Source organism: Acanthaster planci, linkage group LG13 (assembly GCF_054643075.1).
Source record: "Acanthaster planci isolate LZ-2023a linkage group LG13, COTS_SCS, whole genome shotgun sequence".
NCBI lineage: Eukaryota > Metazoa > Echinodermata > Asteroidea > Valvatida > Acanthasteridae > Acanthaster > Acanthaster planci.
Genome location: NC_141789.1, coordinates 16012885 through 16036019, shown reverse-complemented (window position 1 = coordinate 16036019; position 23135 = coordinate 16012885). Strand labels below are relative to the sequence as shown.

Sequence of the window (23135 nt, the reverse complement as noted above, 5' to 3'; positions counted from 1 at the left end):
CAGGTGAACGATGGTGGAATAATATTCGAGTACCTTATACGGTGTGCAGAGGGCGCTCTTGCTGATGATAGACAGTCAAAGACGGCAGCATATTCGACAGGAACTCCTTAACATTCAAATGAGAAAATCGCTTTCAGAAATTTATGAATACAATGTAACAAAAGCTGAATAAAGGGGTCCAAATATTCTTTTGAAAATAATGAGCAAAAGGTGATGTAAAAGTGTGTAAAAGGCTCTAAAATGTAGCCTCATCCCTCAGAAAATGCCATTTTGTGTTCAAATATTCCAATTTATGGCCTTTTGCAAGATTGTTACTGTTGAAGTTCACAGATATGCAGTCCGTGTCACTGAGTCAGGTACACGGCCGCTTGATGTGGTCATTTTGTCTGTTGCTAACAACTGATTGAGATTCGGGTCACATGCATGTGAACCTGGACCTTTGATGTCGGTGAAAAGGACCTCGCGGAAAGGTCGCCAGTTGCTTGTAATGGGATCAAAACGCTGAACGTAGAAAGTATATGTACATGTACAGTCCACCGCACAGATGCAATGAATGCCGAACCTGGGAAATATGCAGGTTGTATTATTGGACAAGCTTGAGTATCTCTGTCAAAGCCTCGATATCAAACTGTCGATGTTTATTTATTTATTTTTTTTAAAGGAGATCAAGGTACAATTCACTTTCACTCTGGTTAATTCCAGAAAGCCTGGCTAAAATAACTTTGACCTTAAAGATCGTGCCGTCATTTCCCCACAGAAATCAAGCGAGGATACAGCAAGGCGACAATTTGCGCCAAGATCATTAGTCACGCAGGCAGACTTATACGGGGTTTGGACAAAAAGCGGAATACAGCGCTGTATTTCGCCCCGGGCGCCGAATTGATACAGCCAGGAACAAACAGCGAGTAGCCTGTAAATCTCAGCCAAAGGCAGAAATGGATTGTGCAAAGCTGTCCACCGTTCAAAAGCTTGTCGGGACAAACCGCCAACTAGAATAGAAGGGATGGAAACTTGTCACGTGTTCTTATACATCTCCCCCTTCCATTATGCTTGCAATTAAATAAAATGGAAACAAAAGTATGAAATTAATGGTGAGCCAACTGACACGTGGGTATTAGATTAAACTGTCTTCCCTTGTCTTCGCTGGTGCTTTCATTTTTTTCTCCTCCAAACTGTCCTTGACAATATTTCCAGTTTCTCCTTTTCTCTGTCTTAATGAAGATTTATTGGATATCGGCTTATCTTTCGAAATCGGCATATTTATATGACTTTTTTATGCATTTTTTTTTTCAATTTACCGTGCTCTGCCTGTGATGTCTAAATAACTATGCAGAAGTGTTTAGATTCAGAGTTTTTAAATTCAAGTTAATTGAAATAAGGCCACATTTATCTCCACATTCCTCCACACCACTGGTCGAAATCTCATTGCTTATTTCAGATATAGATTAAAATTGTTAGAAAAATTCAAGTTACATTATTCAAGACTTAACGGAAACAAAGATGCCCAGGAGGGCTTTGAACAAGGATAGGTTGAAGAAAACGGGACGTAATTGGGGAACAACTCCCCACAGAACTAACAACGCATTAAATTAACATTTTATGCTCCTGTGGCTAGAGAGGTCTCCATTCCTCTTGAAACTAATCAGAAAACATCAATAAACAACGGTCAACTGATAACCCTTTTGTTCCAATGACCGAAGTGTTTTTCAGTCCCTCCCAGACCAACTGGCCACACGACCTGTCAAGAATCCTCTCATCATGTAAGATGAAGCGCAGCTCTTCAGGAGGTCTTCGGATTTCTCCTCGTAGTCAACAGTTTATATCCTCTGCACGGACTCCCCTAAAGCAGTTTAATAAAGACGCGGCAGTTTTTAAAGTACAAGTCAGCTGAATTCTGCCAAATGCAGTGAATGCAGAGAATGAAGGTTAAGCCTCGAAGTCATCCACTTTATTAAAAGCTCAGTTCCCTGCTTTAATAAGATTAACTTTACCCACAACAGTTTTCAAACAATTCATGTGATATTAGCTTTGGCTTTGGATGTAACTCCAACATATATAATCAATTCTTTTATTTTAAATTAAAGTTATACTCAAATTCTTTGAAATGTTTGAGTCAAATAGGTGAAGATGAGGTAAACATGCTTAACGTGGCAATCCAATTTCAAATAATTTATTCCGACTTTCTGCTCCCTTCGAGAGGCAAAGCTACTGTCAGTTGACAATGCGGTAACTCCTCTGTGTCGCTGGCAAGACATTTTTTTCCTCTCCCGTTGTTTTTTTAATGAGTGTGAACTGGAGCATGAATAACACTTACTGAATGACAAGTCTTAAACACGCACAACAGCTTGTTTTATCGTTGGCGTTTCGTCTCACAGAGGCTCGAGGCGGAAGAGATGCTAATCATGGACACCAAGCAAATATTATATTTCGGTCTCAATGATTTGTGGAGCGATCAACTTGGATCTTACACAATGGGAAGATAATTACACATAAGATCATCAATTACTTCGATGAAAAAATAATAGTACAAACAAACCAGGCAATCTGGTAATGGGTAATTTGAGTACGACTTTATTGTCCATGTTTAGCTTTTATCCCGTACTTCAAACAGTACGCATTTTTTGTACGCTGTCTTTTTCAAATGTGCAAATTTAAAATTTTATTTTAAGGTACAAGATCAACTTTCTTTTTACTTGAACGATGACGCACATTATTGTAGATACGATGATGAATATTCTACAATTCAATTTCCATCATCAAGACAAACGACACTTAAACCAATTCCAGTCACTGAAGACAAGGCTTAGCGAGTATTTAAGAATGGAAGAACGCCTTCCATTATCAAGATTTTAGCTCAGAAATAATTGAAATGTACAATTTGAATCACTGAACCAGCTCCGAGACGTGACTTCATCATTATACTGTGGAGTTTGGTCAACTCGTTGCCTGTTTCGTTTGTGTGCCCCAAGCAAGTATAAATTGGACACTGAATGTTGGGTTTAATTAAGATCGTGCCAAATCAAGTAAAGAGGTGATAGTTGACGTGGGGATGTCGTCTTTGGAGACTTGGTAAGGGATCCCATGAGCACGATGAACAACATCTCCTGAACTTCATCTGGCGCGTGCCAGGAAAAGCAAAGGATACTTCATCCTTTAAGCAATGTCTTTCATTCGATGAGCGAAAGAAAAAGTCAAATTACGCTTGGATTACAGTAGCCTGTAGCATTTGGCCTGACATTTTCAATGTTTCAACTTCCGCGATCTCTGCAAGCACATTTGATGAAGTCATTGTGCACAGTTCACTGACTACTTTTTGCCTAGTTCCATGTCTTGTAAAAATAGTGCGTGCGTTTTATTGGTCCGTCAACCGTGCGTCGAGTATTTTGTCTGCAATACGACCTACCTCTGTAACCGTATTTACCAATTGCTCAAAGAAATTTCGTCTTGTAATACGACTCCTAAAAGTGAAGTTCCTAGCATGTAGCCAAATCTCTAAACGATTTGAAGTGGACAATTTCCATCAGTAATAGATTTGATATTTTTGGAACTTTTCAAAATTTCTCCCAAAAATGTCGAGCGTATTTAAAGTCATCACGAAAAGAAATGAAATTTTATACCTTTTCAATTTGAACAGGATAAGCTGAAATCCAGTAGAGATCCATCGATTCTACTATTTACTCACCGGGACTGCCACTGAAGTCATTATGCATCGTCGACTAGCCGCGAGTGCGGAACAACAGAAATGACAGCTTGCTATGAAAAAGTATATTGACGAAAAGTCTTATACTCAAGTTTTTTTATGGCACTGTTTAAAGTTATTCAAACTGGACATTTTTAAAAATGAGCACTGAGCTCAAACTGAAGAGATGAACAAAAATGAAACAGGTGAACAAATTAATGACATAATTTAGACTTCTAAGATGGAGTATATCATCACGTTATAGCCCAAGTCTTTTCAATCCAAGTTGATACCAAGGCGCCTCTGCATAAATTCCTCGCCAGAGTCGATCATGGGTCAACTCCTTGTCAATTTCTGCAAATTTGATACGAGCTACACGTGCAGACGTTCAAACGTTCGAGCGAACGCGTTCGTTGGTGTATTTGAAGTACTTGTGTATGGAAATGATAGTGTACTTGTTCATTAATTCCTTAGCTTTCTTTGCTTGATAATAGATTTTTTGAAATCACACACCGAGTTCAGTAAGCACCTAGTGTAAATATCGCCAAGTTTAATAAAACTGACCCCGTAAGTTAATATTCATATTTGAGATTAAAATGAAAGATTGAAACGAATCATCCTCCATGAACGAATGAACTGGGTAAGTTGCTACATATAACACGACGTGGGTGATAGAATGGAAAACAGCTGTGCTGTGAGCATCAACGACGCAGTGCGCCCTCATTCATCTCTCACATCACAGACATGTCTGTGGCGCATTATGGACTGTTTTGTCAGCCGCCCCTAGCCTTGTTCTAAAGCGCCAGAGCAATGGGCGGTCCGTTCACTTGGCCCGGTGAGTCTCGTGCTACATGGTCCAGCTTCCCGCTAAAGCAAAAACTGTCGGCCGAGAATTGGACAGTAAGATGAACTTGGAATAATTTGATCGTTTAAGGATTTGTAGGACTTGTCTCTTCTCTTTGATCGGATCGACGAAGGTAACGCAAGCTTTCAGCTGGGAAATAAAGCAGACGTGAATACAATAAATAACGGTAAGCAATGTCGTTTTATGCTGTTGGAAAGTTCAATTGTTCCATTTGCGAGTTAAAATTAACAGAATTGCTACACCACGTCGGACCGGAGATTTAAGTATATTTCAAGAGGACTTAGTGTCGAGTTGAGAATGTGAAGTCAAATTTAATATTGTCTATTCTTCATTTCCTCTGTTTAGGAAATGACTGTATTGTTACGTTAGTTATGGACACGCAATTGTCAATTAGAAAAACACTTCCATTCCCAAGTTTCATTCATTCCATATTTTTGAATTTTGAAAGAATTGAAATATTCAATTTTGACATAACTGAATTTTGAAATAATTCGATTTTAAACCACTTTTAATTCTTCTGTGATTTCGTGGGCGAGAGAATATTAGTTAAGCAGCTTATAGGCCTAGCTGCAGTTTTGGTTGAAAAATTACATTTCTTGAAGCCTTTTTCCGTCATTTTTTACAAGATTGCAAGACTGACTGCTATCGAAAGCGTTCTGTATTGATATTCTTCCCACTTTTTTTTACCTTATTTAATTTAGGTTGCTCGATTCGACCTATTTTTAACATAGTCTTATAAGGTTATTTTCCTGAAATCCGTGAAAACAATTTCAACGTGCATCTTAATTTGCACCGCTCTCATTTCAATTGAGTTATTTGACGAAACTGCTCGAAATTTAATGACATTGCTTGTCAAGTCAAGCTTAGGAAACGGGACTCAATAGAAACTTAAAAAAAAACCTTCCACGTCGAAACTGGAGACATCCCGACTGAGGCTTGCCTCTTTCAAACACTCGAAACGCACACACGATTTTCGCTTGACTCGTTTCAAGTTTTTCCGTACGTACCAGGCTAGAAGTTCGATAGCCAGCACCGACGACCCAGACTGACCCTGGACAAACTCAAACTCCATGCAAATGCTCTCGTCTTTCTCAAAGATCTGCTACGCAGTGCTTTCTTATTAAGATGATTTGACGGTTCGTTGCTGTTTGGGGAGTTATTCAAACACTCATTTGAATCACTTCCTAAAACAATGAAGAACATGTATTTACGTTTTATTTGGAAGGTTGCCAGTGTTATGCAAGCTTACAGTTCCCCTTCGACGGTTACCCCAAATGTAGCATATTTCCTATCAGAACTGCATTCCGTAATCATATGGACAATTTAAATTGTGTTCCTACTTCATTGTTGTCGTTTCTTGTTCTCGTTTGGTTGTTATTATTGTTGTTGTTGTTTTGCACTTAACAGACGTTTATTTATAACCAAATACTCAGTGTCGTCCGAAGGTGAAGGGCAAAACACCTAAAGTAAAATACTACCCCCGAAGCAAAAGTTCATCTTATAAATATGATCTTGGTTTGTGAGCAAGTTTGGGAAATTGCAGTTGCGTCCGCTTTATTTCATGGCTAATCACTTCACAGAAGTCTACTATCAACTATGAAAAACGGAACAGGTCCCTATACCAGCACAGTGCCGCTTCCTTATGCACCCACAAAATACTCTTTTTTGGTTCACTTATGTTGAAAGGAAGCCAACATTGTTACGCTTTTGCTCCACCTTTTTTAAAATAAAGTATAAGGTAAAGTCATGCAGTTTCGCGACTACTGACGTGAAATAGAACGCGCTTTATAATTCAGTGAGCTCATCAACCTCTTTAGCGATTCAAAATGAAAAAGACGAACAACTTCCTGAGTGAAATTATACCATGCAACTATTTCGAATTCTATTCTGAGGGAAATGGGAGCAACGAATTCCCCTGTTTGAATTAGCTCGATTTCAAATCACAAGAGACTTTTCTTCAATATGCCGTGGTTTTTTTAAATTTATATTTTTTTTATTGTTGTTTCTGTCGTCCCTGTTTTTCTGACTGAATGCTAGTCTGAAAGTCACGCCGGGTGCCAGGGCAAACTATATGACCAACAAGATTGATTCACCGGAAAACACGCCATACGGCATAGCTTTTAGTATTTTGGACCAATTACAAAACGCCCACACGCAGGTTTCATGTTATAAACATGATCAATGTCTTTTTTAGTTTGCATGAATGTGAACTCTTTACCTTGGAGCAAATCATTTTGCCAGGGCCTTCATAATGTCGAGCTCTCAATTATGAACATTTCCGACTTCGTTCGCGATCAATTTTGCTTTCAATAAGCCCAGTTTTGCTGCTAAGTTTTCCACCTGCATCTTGTAATTAAGATCAACGATGAAAGGCAGTTTAATACTACGTAGAAAGTTTCATTCACGCATACCTCGAGAAATCCAACAATCGCGGTAAAATTTCAGTGCTGGGGCTCTGTCATCACACGTGTATCCAGTACTATGGCCTTTCAGGTTGGACTGAGATATGTATAATTTAGTCGTAAGATGTTGCCGAAATCCACATAATCCTGAGGAAAAATGCGAAAGAATTACGCCCCGAAGACAATCAATTTCAGAGGATTTGGGAACAAGCTGGAATCCTTATTTTTTTATTACTTTCGAGGGAAAAAAACCCGCCTCGACAAGAATTCCAATTTTCACCGAGGAGCTGTTTGGAATGGCCTTGACGATCAGAGATGAAAAAAGCACTCTTTGACCGAGAAAGTATGACGTTGGTATACCTCCTAAATGAAAAATATTATACGAATTGCAATTTGCTAATTTTGAAATCCCCTCCCAAAAAATTCTTCAATTTTTGTACCAATGTGACTGGCTAGTAGGACGTATATAGTAAAGCCGACAGATGATTTGTTGCTCCTGAACATTATTTGTTTTGGACGTGTTTTGCTCAGACAGTAAGTTGACTTCTGAAATGGGTAAGGTAATGTAAATAAAATGGTTAAAGCTTAGTATGAAATCATCTGGAATGCTAGGCTGCTACGCGGAATGCAAATCTGTTCGTCACATTTTTACCCTTTTCTATTATTTTCCCATCCACAAAATTGACAGAAGCCTCTTGCATAGATATTTTTTATGACAAAATTTTGACAAACAATTTCGTTCGTGTTCAATTTAAGCGTACTCTGTCACTGACGTTCGCCTGCGCACTAGGCACCTTGCATTAAGAAACTTCATTGTCCTATACACTGTGAACGGAAAGATGACATCAAGACATTGATATAACGGGTTAGCTTTGCAACGACAATCACAAAGCTGGAATGGTACAAGAGGGACAAACCTGCATTCGCTTAGATTGAAAAAAAAATCTTTTATCAGACACCCGCACCGCAAAAGACTAATCCAAAGAAAATTGCTGACTGGCGTTGGTCGCCGGGGAGAAAAACAAACCACATGCTGACGGTAATGATTGAGGACCGGGCATTGCTGGGATGCTGGGGGATTTTTTAACTCGGAAAAGCCTGGAGCAAGTTATCAATAGTTTGAAAGGGGTTGGCAGAGACAGTACAGTGCCCGACCTGTGTCGCTCAGGCCCAGTCACTAATGTGATCTCACGGGTACGGGTATGCCTGGGTACGGCAATCAGTGATCACCGACTACAGAGTGCATATTGTCGTGTTGTCCCGCTGTAATCATTAATTGATCTACGAAACGGCGAAAGGGCTATAGTCAGGTCTAAAAAAGGTCTTGTTTAATGTTTCGAACCGTGATTACAAACAAGAAGAGATTGGAATCACAAGAGTACTTTATTTCAATTCGCAATTACGTTATTATTTCAACTAAACAATTAGGTTATACCTTTAAGCAGTCTCAATTAAAAAAGTCTCAAGTTCCGTACCCAATGGGCTGCTGGACGGAGGATCAAATTGAATCATTTATCGTCAAAGTCGTCGGTCTTAAACCTGGTATTCATTCCCACTGGAGACTTGTAGATTCTCTATCGACTCTAACATTCAGTCAGTAGGCCTATGAAAATGGAGACAACGGAGGTTATTTAATTAGGAAAAATTTGGTCCGTTTCGATTTTTTCCCAGCACCTTTAAAATCGTCTAGTCTGTTCGATTCAGGCAAAATCAAATTTACTTCAATATAAACACAGTGAAGAATTCTCCATCCGACCAGAATTGCTTAAGTCAAGAGCAGAAACAGGTTACGTATCGTGACGCTCACAAAAAGAATATGTAACACTCTAAGCCGATGCACGCTATGCCATCTTTCCTATTGATTATCTCTTGGACGCACCTGGCTCAAGACAAAATCGGAAATGAAAAAAAAAATCTATCCGTCTCAGAATAAACTGCAAACATGAAACTTGCCCGTACATTCCACTGGGCCTTGTTTGGTTAATGTTACCCAAAGCCAAAGATCGATTTAAAGTATAGATAGAAAGGGGGGTAGAGTCTTTCCTTTTGATTACCGACGGCTTGCATCTTGAACAAACCCTGTAGACCTGCAATGGCTCGAGTGACTGTGACATATCGATATTAGGCTGTTGAGTGGGAAACATAAGCGGTCCAATTTACACCTGAATGTTGCAAGTGTCGTGCGCCGCGCCCATTTCTCAGCAATGCTTGGCAGTGGAAACCTAACACTAAAACGACCTGAAATGCTTTGTCAAGCCTTTCTTTCAAGAGAGAGTATGATATTCATACATCAAGCACAACCCGACTATTATTAAAGTCTCCTGTGTGAAACACACTAGCTCTTAATTGGTCACTTCAATCCTTTTTACACAACCTTTTAAGAGTTTCTACCCTAGAGGGGTGTAACACTGAACTGATTTCCTTTTATACAGTCTTGCAATAGTCTCGACAATGCTTGCCTAGCAAAAAAAAAAAAAAAAAAAACAGGTTACCGACTAAAACACCCTGCATTATATACGGCCTGAGACACGTATCCAGCCGGTTTTTGCTTAAGACTTATTATCGCGATAATAATGCCTTCAACATGCCTATGAAGTTTACATCATACTGTGCGCGTTGCAGGATGAGGTTACTTTCGCTATACATTGGGAGGTTCGTGTTATTATTCAACGTTTGATAAAAATAATTCAAGAAAAAGCAAGTGCTCATCGTATATGCAATATGCGTAATAACGACCATAAAATAATCTCAAAGATGAGGAAAATAATATGTTTAACTGCTAGGAGCTTCTAAAAGCAATGAGTGGACAATAATGTGACAAGATCAAGAAAATAACCGTCTTAATATCATTGCCTTTACCTCACCTCTTTGATAAACAATGTGATATCAGATCCAACGCACTGAATGCCTTCGCGGTTGAGCAATGCAGCTCATTCGTGTTCAAGTGCAGACTTCAAGTTTAAATTTCAAGACGGTGTTTATAGGAACACTCAAGCGGGAAAGAGAAAAAGTCAATTGACAAGGTTTTTGGCGAGTTGGAAAATCTAGGTTCTGAGAGCTTCAAAATGAGAAGTGAGCACTTTGTATTTGTCTAGTCGGGATAAAAAAAAACCACTCAGGGTATGGAGAGTTGCAGATCGCAAAGGACAACTGCACGTAATGCGGAATAACAAGTGGCAAATCCAGAACGTTTTTTACGCAGGCCCTATTCTGGGGGCTCTTACAGGATGGCTTTACATATACCAACGAAGTTGACTTCAATTTTAAATGGAAATCAGGCTGAAGAAAACTGAAGCAATTTGAGGTTACGGGATTGCAAGGAAAAATCCACGAGGTCAGTGAAAACCTAGATGACGAGACAGAGATAAACGGGCGGAAGAGGGTTAACAAAGGATAGGGGACGCAAGCTTACTGTATCCAGGGAAGAAAAACAAATCTAGTAGAGGTAGGACGGCCCTAAAGGTGCAAACTATCGACCGCGTGGCCGCAGCTGTATTGTGCGTAATCCAACCAATGCGACTTCATTTTCAAGAGATACTGGAGTAATTGGGTCGTCTTGTTTTTCCGTCCCAAATTCATTCTTCAGACAAACGTGCAAACGGATTTTGTTAGGTTATAACTTCAACCCGAAATGAGGCCAACAGCTTTCTGAAGTTAAATTAACCAGCCCTAATTGTTACGAGATTCAATCGCACAGAAATGGATAGCGCAAAGCCTGGCTTAAAACGGGTCGCCACTAAGACCGATTCCCGTACTAACACTCAACGTATTGATTTAAAGACGCGGAAGAGTCTTGGGGAGGGGCAGGGGGTGCCCCCCCCAAAAAAAGAGAAAAAAAGTCGAAAAATAAACAGGGGAAAGAGGGAGAAAACGAAAAGAAATAAAAACAAGAGATGGAAGTGGATAAAAAATCACCAATTTTTTAACAAAACTAACTCCCTCCAGCCCTGAAGTTCTTGAAATGTTACAGTTTATGAGTGCTTTGCCATCCCCACTCCAGAAAAAAATCCTGGCGACGCCCATGTTTAGAGATAGGAAAGTTGTGTAGTACAGTCACCTTTTAATGTCTTATTGTTTCTCATAACGAGGGGTATTCAAACCTTTAGATTTTAAATCACCGATTGTAAAGCATATTTTATTACGTATTTATCCAATTTTTGTAAGACTCATTGAGACTCAAAGTCAGACTCATTGGGTAGCTGTGAACTGATTCAAGTCTTGATCTAAAGACTGCATCTAAGCAGAATTGGAAATGAAAGTCGCCTCTCGATAAAGTGAAATTTGAACGGGCGTTTCGACTTCTGTTTTAAATTCCTCGACGCTACAGTTTCACTCAATGTAACACAATCTCCCTTCAGAGGAAAAGTCGTTCAATATTCAAAAGGAACTCTCCACAACATGGACCAACTGACATCAGATATCAATTAGCCATGAGACGGTGACGGGGAGACATCACCAAAGACTTTAGCAAAGACTGCAGTTCAGTCCAGAGACCAAGAGCATGAACGATATTACTGCCGTAACTGGAAATTCAACTGATTAGATTGTTCGGAAAAGCCGAATTATAGAGCAAGGTCAGAGCACTGAATGAATCTGGACACGACGGTAATGGCTTTAAGAAAGCCGGAGACTTGCGGTCTCTCGCAAAGGCAAAAACCACAGAAATCTTTCAAATGCCTGAGCACACAGAAGGAAATTAAGTCAAGTGGAAGGGGTGGGGGAGAGGAATTTGAACTAGGAATCTTTTTTCCCCCGAAAATTATCAATTCAGCCTGGCGCAAAGTTTTTGCCTTATATCTTTGATAACAGTTAAATAGAATTATGTTGATAGCTTCAGGAAATGGCGGGAAAATGCAGCTGCATCGGCAGCATTTAATTTCAACAGCGTGGCGAAGACGTCACCGCTGAGATTGTAGACTTTCACCCTTTTGCCATAATGTGGAAAATACTCCAGCCAAATCGAGCGAAAATTTCCGTAGAATCGTGTAAGTCGGTAGAGGAATTCGCTATTAAGATCGAGCGCGCTGGACAGCGCACACAGTCGAATCGATGAATCGCTGCGGCGATGAACATTATGACATGGATGGCCGCACCAGAATCATGGGAGATAGTCCAATGCTAAAAATATATGCAACCAAACGTCAAGTACAGTATTAATGAAATAAGCATTGAGCTCGAAGAATCTTGGATTCTCATGAAGCAGATCATATTTTGCATTTACGCAAGGAAACAAATCACATTTTCTCAAGACACGCATGTCGAACTTTGATGTCTTCATGCCACTGGAAGAAAAGCGTTGTAAAATTCTTCTTATTGTTCAGATGTTGAGAAAAAAAAACAATCGAATTCAAAAATGTGCTAGCAATTTCTTCCTAGTTTGGAACCAACATTATGAAGCTTGCTCAGCAGGGAAAAAAATGACAACTGCCATAAGCAGAAATCAGTGGGGCCAGTCACAACGAGTAACAGATGACCTACATGTATTTCGATGGTAATCTTTTCTGCTAAGCAACTATTTGCCGCGCTAAGCATCAACAGCTGCATGAAATTGGCTCCCGACTTTCGCTGTGCAGATTATTCAGAATCGACTTCAACTTCAAGTTTGCCACTGTGTACGATTTTTGTTTCGCTCATGGGCTGGCTTTAAAGAGACAATGCCTTGGACATTCAGATCAACTTATTTATACATTGTTATACATACAAACGAGATCTAAATATTTTTCTTCTTTTAAATAGTGACAAGAGGTTGGTAGTTTTGTCATTCTTAAAAATCGTTTTATCAGTAATACATTTTAGAGGGCGCGCTATCATGATCTTTCTTTTGTTACCGGGGTACACAAGGAGCTTGTTAAGTACAAAACTTTTTCCTTCACAATTATCCCCAAACGACGTTTTGAAGAAATATTCCCCATTACTGTTTTCCAAACAAGCTAATTAATACAATAAACAAATAAGTGAACAGTGGAACTTACTCCAAGAAAATGTAGATTATGTTATCTCATATACACAGCGCTATAGAGCCACTACTATTCTGCTTTGGATGACATCACGCTTCAGCTCATGAATATGGGCATGTTCATTAGCTTGAATAACATTGAAGTTCATCCCTAATACTGCCACCAAAGAGATAGGAAGTCATAGAATAACATTGAAGTTCATCCCTAATACTGCCACCAAAGAGATAGGAAGTCATAGTAACATTGCAGGAAGCTTTTCTACAAGTATTCAAATCATACACAATTTTATTTCATGTCTCCTTTACTACTACTGTACGCACCGGCAACCCGTCGTGTACTGTGTCTCTGCTTGTCTAGGATTTACATATTATTTTGACTTGAGGCAAAAAATACCCACCTTGCGAAGGGCGCTTGCAGATCCAACAAGCTCTCATGAATATTCTCCGTGGATTTGAGATCTTGCTAAATTTTCAATTTCTGAAGGAAGATTTGAAACAATGGAATTTCAACGAAATATCAGTCGAGATCAACCATTATGCATTACAGGGGTGAATCAAGTACGATTACTTGGATAATTAAAATGTTCAGGTATAAAGGTCACTGAAATATGTTAATATCATCATTAAAGAATCAACCTGCTATAATAGTTCTTTTTGTGCTTATAATGACATCATTTTCTTTTTTAAGATGTGGCGTAACAATTGACTGACCCCTGTCCTGTATTTGATTGCATCGCTGTACACTGGCACTTTATTACTTTAAATTGATGGTGGACGATTAAAATGAAGTAAATTAAATCGCGATTATAAATAATTCAACTCCTTTGTCGAACCTAAAACAAGAGGCTTGAAATGAGCAAAACTTTCTCTCAAGCTATAAGACTGCTTGTTATACGTATGCATCCATAATTCTTATCAACACTTCACAGGAAGGGTTTCAAGAAGCTTTTACCAATTATGAATACAAAAAACTTTGGAAACATTGATAAATCAGTCTAAAAATAATTTTTGTCATTTCCACAATTTGTTTAAAAAGTTTTTTTTAACAATCACGATTTCAACCGATGATTTACATCAAGGTAATTTTAATCGGCCAACACTGCTAAAGTGAAATGTGCTTCACGTTGTGTCTCTGTAACTTGGATTTCCGCACAAACAAGGACTTCAACTAATATCGGTATATGATCGTCAGGTTTACTCGAGACGGACAGCTATGGTATGGCGTTTCACAATATCCTTGAGAACTCCCTTCCATCCGAATGCCCAACCTTGATTTTTTTCGTAAATCTTAATGACGCATCACTTCGTTTTAGTTGCTATGGTGACCAATTTGAATACATCATAAGATGCAAAGGCCCATTACACGTACTGTGATTAGAGCCAGATCATACAAATATATTTCCGATGTCAGTCCCTTTATTAACATGTCAACGATTTCACTTTGCCTTCCCTGTATGCGTTAAAATGACAAGTCTTGTTACGCTGACAATGCAGCCGTCTATTCCATGGAAGGAACCCCACTTTGTGCATTGACACGGCAATCTTGAAATGTAAATTATATCATTATAATGCAAAATATGTAGTATTTTTCTATCGCGTTTCTCATTCAATTATTCTGTTTTGGAAGCTGTGTCTTATAAATAGCAAAATGAGATAAATTTTTGACAACTACTGATGGGATATGATGAAAACATTTTGCGTGCGTTTTGCTTTCCAAGAAATTATCTTATGCACCATGAGTTACGGTTAAAATGGTGTAAACATAACAAAATGCAATAAGCTGCGTCTATTACCCCATTTGGTTAATATTTCAGCTGTGGCAATTTTAAGGTCTTGTTAACATCTTCATCGTGTATCCAAGCGTGGTATTTGGGTTAAGGTTCTACACTGGTCCAGACTAATATTACGTGCAGAAAATCCCCTATGCAGCCACATTAATCATTGATGCCTTCTTTTAATTTACCAGACTGGGCCAAATCTTCATCCTATTAATCATAATGTTAAGAAGATCGTCGAGGCTTAAAAAGCCGACTGACTCAGGAGATATGAGCGAATGATAGAAAGGTTGCTGAGGTCCTCGAGGGAAGAGGAAATCCGGATTTTCCTCGAAATTGATAATTGGACATGTAAGGGCGATAACTCTGGAGGGATAGGGATCAGTAGGTTGGCTGCAATGCCAGCTGCTAATACACCATGCCTGGTAAGGCTGACCTCCGTGCGCAGAGATTGAGTAGACCTTGCGTAAACTGGTTCAACAGCGTATTCTACATGAGTTTAACGCTACTATACTTGCACATATTCATCACCTCTTGCCCCAGTTCCTCCAAGTTCATAAGTATAGACTGCAAGGCGGGAGGGGCCGAGGGCTGGTTTATACCGGAGAAGTCAGGGGAGAGAACTGGCTTGAATCGACCTTTGATAAAGGGAGCGTGGATTCTCCTGCGCCGTACATGCAGGTTCTCTAGATTCTGCCTGCGGGGCGTCCCGCACTTTGGGCCAGCCGGAGCACCACTTAAATTACGTGTTGACTTTGTGATTTGATCATGAAATAACATTGGTGAACAGAAATTAAATATAACCAGTCGAACATGGCCGTGCAAAACGATGGTGAAATTACAATAGAAGTTAAGCAGCGTTCATTGCATGGAGAGCTCTTCGAATCGAGACAGATCTTGAGTGCCTAAGGTAAAGAGAGTGGAGGTAGGTACGCATACGCGTCGGTGATTTGCACACCCACTATTCAAGAACTGTGTTTTTCTATCGCGATGAACATAGGCCTACAAATAGTCAGGATCGAACAAACGATGAAAAGAAACCGATTACCAATAACTGGGTCAACCTGAGAATTGAAACTCTTATTGCACGGGAATACTAGAGTCTCGTTTCAATGCGGTCATACAGCACCTGATGCTACATTGGTATTGTCTTTCTATTCATTGCTTGAATAAAATATCTGCGGTATTCTGGAGCGAAAAGGCAACTGGCCTCGAATGTTCTGACACGTATTTCGTTCCAGTTCTAGCCGAAGGCTATATGGTCTGACAACTTCCATATCTTGTAGAATAGCTAACACAAAACGGCTGTGTATTGTAACAAAAGGTCGAATGGGTTGGCTTGTCTGTCTCAAGAAATACAAATTCCAATCACCAAATGACTTTAAATTCCTGAATGAAGTTGTTTAATCCCATTTGCTACAACAAAATGACCACACACAACGATATAATCTCTCATCCTCATCAGTAATAAAAGGACCTGCCTGCAATGCATTGGCCCAAGATATTTCCAGAACGATATGTAACAATGCACGGATATTGGAAATCATATGCATGTATTGCTGCAAGAGTTCCACTGGCAGCAAAATCAGGAAAAGTCATTCGTCTTGATCGAAAAGTGTCCTTGATGGCACTCTGGTGAAATCAAATCCCATAAATTCACAGCAATGACTAATCAGGCCCTCTAAATGATTTCGTTTGAAATGGATACATTCCTTGATAAGATGTACAAAAACTGAATTGGTATCTCAGCACCGTACATCGACATTCGATTAAAATACCTGGCACTTATCGAGTTTTATGGCAATGTGTTATTAGCAGCGATACACCTGACAAAAGCCAGTGAGATATCAGCTAACAAACCGACATATTTGAGATCTACCTCAGCTTCGGACTTAATGAGGCTACGTGCCTTTGGAGATTATCACTGAACCGCGTGCACCAGTGTGTTACACCAAAACCATGTGAATGGTCGTCATGCAGGGAACCAACTGGAAGCAAATGGCAGTTAATCCAGCGAATTCAAAAGCCACGTGCATCATCACGCAACGGTCGCCATTACATTTCGCTGGCTTAAGGGGAGACGAACATGGAGCAAGGCAGAATCCCCAAGATGGGCCTGCGCTAAAAGTACAGAGTAGGGGTTACAGTGCAATGACTCCAGCGACACAAAGACTAACATATGGCGTGCTTTACGCTATGATCTCCCCTTACGATAGGACCAATTGCATTTAGCCAGTCACCGAAAAACGGTTCCTCAGGCACAAATGTGTCGCCCAGCCCTATTAATCCAATCATCAAAGGAGGAAAGTGGTGGGAGTTCCTGAAGGAAACATTAAAACACGCTGAAAAGCTATAACTTCATGACTGTCTAGTCTGGTTTTCGCACAAGATTTACCGGAATTTAACCCAAACGCTCTGAGTCCTTTTAATTAGCGTTGCTGAAGTGTCCCTTTACGTTTGGTGTATAGTACGCGCCAAAGGTTAAAAGCCATATGTGCGTACGGTGCATGACGTATTTCTGTACGCATTATGCATACGCCAAGGTTGAAGCGCATGAGTTAAACAAACGCACCTGGCAGATTTTCGTCCCTATAAGGACTTAATGACATACCCTGGGAACAAATGTCCACGACAAGGCTAAATTTACCGAAGGAGTGTGTCATTTCAAACCGCATGAAGCTAAGACACTGCTTTATTTATACCAGAACCTGCTGGCGATGGAAATTTTCCAGCAGTACCACGGTAGTTTAAATCCATGTTTTGCTACTTCTGAAGATAAGGCCCTCAGTTTTTCAGTATGGTCCAGAACTTCAAAAGTTTCTCTTCAGTCAATTCGATATTGCACCTTGAAACTGGGATGTAAACCAGTAGGCCTAGAAGCGTGTTGTAGAAATAAAGGAAAGACACCTGGTGCCTTAAGCCTAGCGAGGTTCTATAAAGGCTCTGGAACAAATTTCGTTTTCATTTTAGTGCGGCGCGGGAAACATTGATCGGTCAAACTTTACAGTCATGCAATACAGGACGGAGCACGTTCTTCAATGCCATTACTAAGGCCATATAAAACGTCTTTATTGAAACTTTGGTACTTTTTCCCTTTTTTTCTTTTATTAAGAAGATTAACTTCATAGTGTGGAATTATACACATTTCATTATGAAATGAAAAGTCATGAATATTAAACTTTCATGTGAAGTTGACAAATTTTGCCATTGTTTGGAAAGCAATCGTATCAATCATTCCTCTATCCCCCCGTTGATTTCTTCACATCTCTCGTCGACGGATTAGTCTCCGAAACTGCATGATTTTTAGAGATGTCTGAAGGCTTCAAGCAGACGAGGTATTGAAAATCCAAGCACATTCTACTGAAGTGACGGGAATCACAGAGGGTCCCTGAAATAGGAGGATAATTGGCTGTCAGGGAAATCCTTCTTCTGAATTGCAAGGAACTGACAAAACCCTTTCAAGATTGAAAGAGACAGATCTTCTTGATATGCGGCTAGGCCGTGTAGGAACTTAGTCATGCAAAATCAACAATATTAAGACAGCTGTTAAAGGATATCAAAATGGTAATACAATGAAGCAGTCATTTATGAAACAACACCAAAAACTGTTGTCTTATAAATGACTGCTTCAGTCTTGAAAGAAATATCGTGGTAATGTATTAAAGCCGGGTCGTTACCTAAAATCTATTAAAGGTGAAATCCAAGAATGAACTAAATGAAGGTGTATGGCCAATAGGCTGGTGCGTGATAGTGGCTACTGCATGGTATGGCTGTGACTAGCTAATGATTAGTCATGCATATTAGGTATCTGTTCCTTCCCATGGATCCCAAGTCTCTTCAGGTTTTTCTGTAGTGTCGTTTAATAGAAGTCTCTTTAGGGTTTTCTGTAGTGTCGTTACCGAACTTTTTTTTATCACTGAATAATTTTCTTCAGAAGAAAAATAAAACTTTTTTTTTTTACTTTTCAAAAATAACAACCAAAGTTCACCACGCCGATTTGTACCAAGCCTCGGGTGCATTTCTAAAACTGAATATACCATTCAAAAGTGCGAACCATTCTCCCGTCGCGCGGTGTAAGAAGCGACATCATTCACATTTCAATGCCAAAATATGCCAAAGATAAAGTATCACTTTGGGAAGATAATTCTACCTTCGACGAAAAAAAGAAACATTTTGCTGAGCGGTCAATATGTAAGCGGTCAATATGAGCCATCTAGATCAAAACACAATGTAAGCTACGCAAAACTAAACGAATTAAGAGTGATAATTCAATTTGAGCGGGAGTTATACCACAGATATGCAAGTTCAATGATCTAAACACGCGCAGTGACACATTGACGAACATCCTGATTAACGTATTGAGTTCCCGCCAAAATGCCACTGAAACCTCTTCGAACGAATGGCGAATAATATTGAAAGTGACGGGACGATACTCGCGTTACGCTGCGTAAAAAATATACGCAACATTGTACTAATCCGATTTGACGCCCATCTTTGAGATGTGTCTTGCAGTAACGCGAGGGGGTAAGATTCTTGCTTTTGAGCCAACTGCTAAAGGGCAGAACACACACAGCGACAATAAAAGAAGCTCCACAACATGACGTGACTTTCTTGACACCTAAGGAGTTTCGCTCCATTGTAAGGAACAGGGAGTGAGCTTACTGCAATTAAAGAAGTTGTACAAAATATTAAGCAAGTAGGCAAAGACCTGGGGCCAATTTCATAGAGCTGCTGAAGCACAAACGTTGCTTAAGTGTGAAAAACTTTGCTTGTCAAATCAGGTTTCCAGCCTACACTTCTTGTTATGTCTATTGTTTTGGAATGGTATTTACCTGTCTTTTGGTTAGCATGACAATCACATAGAGTTTGAGCTGGTAACCTTTGTTTTATTAAGCAAGGCTTTTTCGTTCTTTAGCAAATTCTGTGCTTAAGCAGCTCCATGAAATTGGCCCCTGGTTTTACTAAGTGTCGGGTCTTTTCTATGAATAGGCCTAGTGTTTTTGAACTGCCAATAGGAGACGTACATTGACACGTGGGTAACTGCTTCTGCGTGCTTCGCTGACAATGCAAGCTGTCAGCAAAACTACTCCTTGGAGTTTACTGATAAAATGGTACAGCCGGGCCAACGCACCCATCGCCCTCAGACGGTACAAATTAAACTCCATCCGTTCCATACTTATTTCATCTTACAACTTATACGCGCCAACAACATAAATGACACAGTCACCATCCCGTCAGGACTGTCTTGTGTGACGTAAAGATGACGCTTTACCGTTCGATCAGCTATGATCCCCAACATCTCCATCCCCTCCACTAATCGCAGTATTCAAATGTTAACGTTTTGTCTCACGCTTCCGTGTACTTCGATTTGCTTGTTGTCTAGGGTTGTCAACCTCATGCACGTGCATGAAGTGTTGTCTCTAATAACATTACGTATTACCGCCACAACATTAAGAGTCTAATAAAGTGATGCACTCTCGTATTAAATCGTTTATTGCATTTCGTGGTTAGTTGTTGTGAGGCCATATGACGGGTTGGCTAGCGAGTGACAAGGAGGCATGTGTGCCGGGGATGTGACAAATATGTCGGCAGAGATGGCAGAGTGCATTAGCCCTTGGATGCTTATTGGAAACGCCTTTTAATCGATAGAGTAAACTACTGTCAAGCTATCCAATAAAACAGTTCCTGCATAATGCAAACCGTGCCAAATCTTTGAAACACTGGCGACAAAATGGGCTACTTGTTAGTCTGTATGGCTAGCAAAGATTCGTTTTGAGACTATGAAATCATTACATTTTGAAACAAAAACTGTAACCATGCGTGAAACCAAAATGGCTTCTACCACGGTAGAAGCCATTTTGGTTTGGATTTGTGCTTTCAAAATGGAAATGGAATCGTCGTTAAGCGCTAACTCTGGTCCATTTTAGTTGTCGCTTATAAAAGCGAAAGGTTGGTGTCCCAATATCGGTCCAACTAATAAAAAAAACCAAGACAGACATTAGACAAGCACACCAGGGCGTATTCGCCCATCAGATCCAAGAGTGCGTCCAGCATTTCAATTCAGATTATTTGTTCCGGCTGCGACAAGACGACTTTCATGTCCCCTGGGTTTTTATCAAGGACCATATCCCTGTATCAGTCAGGCTTTTCTGAGTGGGCAGAGCCACTGGCCTATCTTTAGACCCATGACGTTGGTCCCGGCGGCTTTTTACAATGATATCGGTACTCGACTATCTCCGCGTTTGAATGCCTTAAAAACAGAATCGGTAAAATGTGAATTCCTTCGAGCTAAGACCCCTTGTGATGAGTTTCATCTGCCAGGTGACTGGTATCATTCAACACATCTCCGTGCTCGATTATATCTTGAAAAAAGCAAATTAGAAGCATGCACGTCCTGGCGCGGCTTGGCATGAGAAAAACACTGCCACAGCGGCAAAACTCACAGAGAAGCGGGTCTATTTTCCGCCTTGCGGTTTTTTGTGGCGGTACACAAAGGGTGATCAGCAGCTGTTCAAGCAAGTGGGAACTGTTGCAGACGTGTTGTCATCGTTCATTCACGATGTCTCAGTAATGTAATGCCCCATAACGGAAATTTTTAAAGGCTTTACTGATGGATTAATTCATAAATGCGACGCTACACATTAAATGTTGAATTATTGCTGAGGCTGTTAACGCGAGCCATTCTCCATGCATATCAAATCCGTTCTTTGTGACGTCGTTGTGGTTTGGTGGTAACAGCAAGTTACCACCAAGCTATCGAACTATAGACTGACGTCCAGCATCAATACACGTTTTGGCTTATATTTCCTCATTGTTCTGATTGATATTTACATTCTATGAGTAATGCACAAATGTCCGAATAAGCCGTTTGTATAGTCGAAGGCTTTCGGTTTTTGAAGTAGACAACGCCACAGCGAACATCCGTAGCCACTGTCTTCAACGTCTACTTAGGAAAAAAAGAGAGAAAAGCGTTACTTGCCTCAACCATGGGAACTAGTCCACATTCTGTTGGGTCAATATTCATCCTCACGTGCCCCAATTTCACTTTCCCTGCCGAATAATGATCTTTTTGGTCGGATTCCGTGATATATAGTCTAACCCATTAAAGCCTCTCTTCATCACAATCAGAAATGACAACTCGGGGTGTCTTCAGGTCAGGTAACTCGATGCACGAATTGACAATCTACCTCGTGTTACTGGCAACTGATACGAATCTTCAGACCTGTTACCAAAGCCCCCTAATCAGCCGACGGGACGTGACTAGCTTTCTTGGCGAGGACATTTTGGTCGGAAAAAATTGTGATCTGTGTTAATGGGATTCTAATGGGGAATTGAATTACAAAGGGGGATCAACCACCAGAAGGTTATTCAATAGCAGGTGCATTTTACAGAGAAAGGTACACCCCATAATTGACCACGCCCAAAACAACGCCTTTTTCAGGTAGTCTTGCAGAATGGCAATATTAAAATTCCTGTTGGCAGGAATCTTCACACAGTCAATGAAATAAAGAACATTCTGACAATGTGACAGCCAATCATAAAAAGCGAGCTTTTTCATACAGGCATTTTCTTCAGCCCACAACGGAAGATTTCTAGTCGAATGCTTTCAGATGCATCTGTTTTTTACACCGCATTAGACAAAAGCCGGCAGACAAATAAATAAAATATCCCACGCTTTTAGTTTTGGCATTGGGATATTTCAAAATGTTAGTCACTTTTAAGAAATTCCCTCGAGACTTTTACCTCTTCTTCTTCACTCACGGGCGTCGAGACCTGTCAAGTCCGCGGTGGTGTGTAATCCAGCGGATATAAACCCATAAATATCGATCATTTCTCACTCCCACAGAGACTATCCATGGTCCCGGTATAAGGCCGTGAATCTCCGGTCGAGACGTGTCCCACCATGACGCGTGTGAAGTTTGCTACAACTTCGATTCACCGGGAGTCAAGTTGTTAAATACACAGCCTATTCGGCGGATATTCCTGCAAGCTCTTAATCATGTTTGCGAAGTCGCTACGCGGAACAGACAAGCATCGATCGAGCCAGCTCGTGGAATTTTATATTGCCTTTATTTATTTCCCTGTTTATTCCTTGACAAAGCTGACAAGTTCATGAGCTAAAATGAGTTTGCGAGCCTAAAAGACAGCTTCGCTTAATTTTCCTATGAAGCATTATAAGGATACAGTTATAAAAACACCATAAAATGTCTATCGTTGATCTACACATGGAAAGCAGGCCATTTGGTTTTAAAATGAGGCAAAATAGCTTCAATGACTACCTTTAATACACGAATTGTCACAGACAGATCTTCTTCGGATGGACACGTGAGGAAATGGATAAATGAGAAAGAGAGGAAGAAAAACCCGTCACTGTCATGCACCATACAGGACACCAGTCTTGCAGTTGCCTTCAATCATCGTTCGCTTGCGTTGGAATAGTCGTGCGCGTAGAATTTGA

General features: G+C 40.2%; 1 protein-coding gene across 8 annotated transcripts in view; it reads right to left on the bottom strand.

Moving 5' to 3' along the window:
- The window catches only part of LOC110973794 (RNA-binding protein 41-like), a 75210-nt gene that overhangs the window by 8487 nt on the left and 43588 nt on the right, over positions 1–23135 (bottom strand). For 3 of the 8 annotated variants that reach the window (XR_002597516.2, XR_002597510.2, XR_015427449.1), the window contains 2 exons: positions 13301–13380; positions 4682–8549 (listed from right to left, as the gene is read on the bottom strand). The gene's annotated coding sequence lies outside the window, so the exon portion shown is untranslated. Of the gene's footprint in view, positions 1–27; positions 107–4681; positions 8550–13300; positions 13381–17882; positions 18066–23135 lie in introns of those variants that run through there. The other 5 variants (XR_015427448.1, XR_015427447.1, XR_015427446.1 and 2 more) reach the window with 5 other exon arrangements.